This window comes from Cibotium barometz, chromosome 45 (assembly GCF_041138505.1).
Source record: "Cibotium barometz isolate CiBa-2024 chromosome 45, ASM4113850v1, whole genome shotgun sequence".
NCBI classification, from domain to species: domain Eukaryota; kingdom Viridiplantae; phylum Streptophyta; class Polypodiopsida; order Cyatheales; family Cibotiaceae; genus Cibotium; species Cibotium barometz.
The window spans coordinates 48,551,969-48,555,687 of record NC_141090.1 but is presented as its reverse complement, the minus strand read 5'-3'; positions in this window follow the sequence as shown (position 1 = coordinate 48,555,687).

Sequence of the window (3,719 nt, the reverse complement as noted above, 5' to 3'; positions counted from 1 at the left end):
CGAGAGTTTGTTATAGAAACTGTATTAATGACCTATTTTCAAATGACTGTTTTATGTCAAGAAAGCTGGGGAATCATTTGGACCATCTTATGAATGAGGTCGTGGAGACCTAAGTAATAAAGTTGCAATAGCTGACGGAGAGTCAATGGAGGACATCTCGCGTAGCAAGGTCGATAGAGGTCTTGACCAGCCTTGTTTTGATTTAAATGGCGAGCTTCCGGTACGGTGGATGAGGGACCAAGGAAGCGGCCTATGAGTGAAGCGCTAGGTGACCTGCGGAGGATCCTAGAGGGTGCTGACCATACGATGCTCAGGCTCTGGGTCGCTGAAGATACCCACGTGTGCGTCGAGGAAGAAAAATGGAACAAGGTGTTAGAGTTGTTTTCTGAACTCAGGCATGGATCTGGTTGATTGACCTTGCTAGTCCTCACAACGGATGACCCCATGGCTCTTTTATATGGATCTGTTGGTTGATCTTGCCGATCTTCAACGGAGAGTCCATCTCGATTTTTATAAATGAATATGTTTCCGGTTACTATGAGCTAGGAACTATTGAAAAGGCCTAACGGATGAGTCCATGGCTCTTTTATATGGATCTGTTGGTTGATCTTGCCGATCTTCAACGGATGAGTCCATGGCTCTTTTATATGGATCTATTGGTTGATCTTGCCGATCTTCAATGGAGAGTCCATCTGGATTTTTATAAATAAATATGTTTCCGGTTACTATGAGCTAGGAACTATTGAAAAAGGCCCCTGAGTGGACAAGTGGTGAGCATTCTAGTTGCTAATGATGCCATAGGTACAACAATGAAAGAATTCAACTGGATATTTTGGAGGATTATGATCAGTGATACTATGGTTTCATTAAAAGATTGTTTTAAAGACAATTGAATCAGTGAAAAAAGGCAATTTCATATTGGGTGTGTAAGTGGTGTGACTATCTTGGAGGATTATGATCAGTGATACTATGGTTTCATTAAAAGATTGTTTTAAAGACAATTGAATCAGTGAAAAAAGGCAATTTCATATTGGGTGTGTAAGTGGTGTGACTATCTTGGAGGATTATGATCAGTGATACTATGGTTTCATTAAAAGATTGTTTTAAAGACAATCAGTGAAAAAAGGCAATTTCATATTGGGTGTGTAAGTGATGTGACTATCTTGAAGTTTGCATGAAGCGCTGGTTAGGGGGCCTGGGAACTCTTTTCCTTGGTACCCCCCCAGGACAAAACATAACCAAATTCCTAAATGGATCCTATCACTACAGTGGTTAGCTAGATGGATCCTATCACTACAGTGGTTAGGCGGTTGGCTAACCCATGGGACTAGATAGGGTTAGGCTGGACTGATGGATCCCTAAAATGAGACTCAATTCTACATTAGGACTTGTTTGGGGTCTTCTTGGGCCCTTTAATTTGTCCCAAGCCTAATGACAGTCATTAAGGAATGGTGCAATGGGAGAAGGCCATGTCGAGAAAAATGTTGGGTTTCCCTGCCCCTAATATGTAGGGGTCAAACTTGAATCATACGTTTTTTTAAAAGAAATTGGGCTGAAAATGCAAAATCTTTCAATAAAATCAAATTTCCCACCTTTTTTTAATAAAGACAGCTCAAACTGGCATAAATGACCCCACCTCAAAAAGTGGACTAGGACCAGAAATGCCCCCCCATCATTATCCCTCATTTAAAGCTACTTTTTCCTCTCCCCACTCCCTCTTTCTCTCTCTAAAACTAGCAATTCGGTTTTGAGTCTCTCTCTAACTAAAAGAATCTTTTTTGGCCTCCTCCCTCCCCATTCTGCCTTCCCCTTCCCTCCTAAAGTTAGATCTATCTTTCTGTGCCTTCTTGGCTATGGAAAGCTTGGAAAACAGTCCACTTTTTCCCCCATCAAGTCCATCCTCTCTTGCTTGCACACATTCTTCACTCTCCTCTTGCTAGCTTATACACATTCTTGACTCCTCTTGCCAGCTTATATGCTCTGCTAGCATTAGGTTGCAGAGATCTTCTTGGCTATGGAAAGCTTGGAAAACAGTCCTTTTTTCCCCATCAAGTCCATCCTCTCTTGCTTGCACACATTCTTCACTCTCCTCTTGCTAGCTTATACACATTCTTGACTCCTCTTGCCAGCTTATATGCTCTGCTAGCATTAGGTTGCAGAGATCTTCTCACACACCTACAACTTCATAGCATTTAGCTTAGTCGGTTAGCCAAGCACAATGAGTCGCCGACCTCATTCAAGGGTGGAGTCCTTTAGCAGCAGCAACGAACAAGACGACACTGGCTTGTGGGTTACAAGCACCTTTGCAAAAGGAATGTGGGTGACGATGCGTCCAAGCACAAGGGGAGCCCACAAAGTCTCTCGCAGATACATAGGGTTAAAGTCATACCATTGGAAGGGTCGCATAGTGGATCTCAAGCAGGGGGCTGACGGAAGCAAGCAGGTGATGATCCAACACGTCTACAAGGCATCGCAACTCCGTGTTGACAATGCCAATCACAAATGCTTTCCTGCAAATTGTAAGTTTTATTTGTGCTTCTTGTTTTATGGGCTGCACTGAGACATGCTAATATCATTTCATGTTACGGAAGCTTGATTTTTTCAAGTGTGTTCTTGTAATGTTCTGTGCAGACATCTTTCCGTCGACATTTGTGGAATGGGAGCCTTTAGAGGCCCTTTCTGGAACCTTTGAGGCGCACCACTTTGAAATCGGCAAGCTACTATATACTGGTTGTTCGGCATCAGAGCTTTTAGAGCGCTCAGTTTTCTTCTTTCATGCAGAGTATATTGTACCCACGTCAAGAGATGGTTCTGGGACTCTACGGAGGCTCCCTACACCAAGTCTCACGGACCATGATTGGCCAAAGCCCGACAATACTTTGGTTGCACTAACCAGACGTCGGATTGAGATTGATGTGTGCAATGCAATGAAGTGCACCTATGGGTCACATCGTGCGACTCTCACGTTCTTCATGCCTTTACATTTGTTTGTGTTTTTGTTCAAGGAGGTTGATGTTCACCGCGGACTCCTACAATGTGGATTGCAAAGGGAGGCACAGTAATGAGTGCCTTTCTGCCACCTTCGCGGGATTTGAAGGTTATTCAACATCAGGGTGACATGATAAAGTGCATGGTGGTGTCGGAGAAGATGGTCGTTCGGTACCAGCTTGGAAAGCAACAACTCTCTATTATCTTTCCTTACAGACGTTGGAAGCTGACTGGAGGCGAATGGCAAGCACTCGATTTGGACATCAACGATGCAGAACATCTTGATGTACATGTTAGCACGCAAGCTGATGTGTGGGATATCGTAGTAAATGCTGATTGGAATATGGCGAACCTAAGGGAGTACTTAGGCCTTAGGTTTTCACTGAAAGGTGACTTTTCATTTGTGATTGATAACACACCTCTACGTAAGAGGAAAGAGGCATCTTACTTTTGTAAAAGCATTCCCTTCCCCAGATGTATCCATATCAAGCAAGCTATGTAACAGATTTTGAGAGATTGATTCAAAACAATTTTGGCTACTCGCAATTTGCGTTCAATTTTGTGCACTTATAAGTTTTGTCGTGTGTTTTTATTTTTTTGGAGGTTTTAAGTGAGTTTTTAAACATAAAAAAAGTTTTAAAGACCTCTTTATAAGTCACTTTTGGCCACTTTGAGTTCATCTCCTCACTCTCGGCATCTTTGCGGTCCCCTCGCCTTCTTCGCTACTCAAG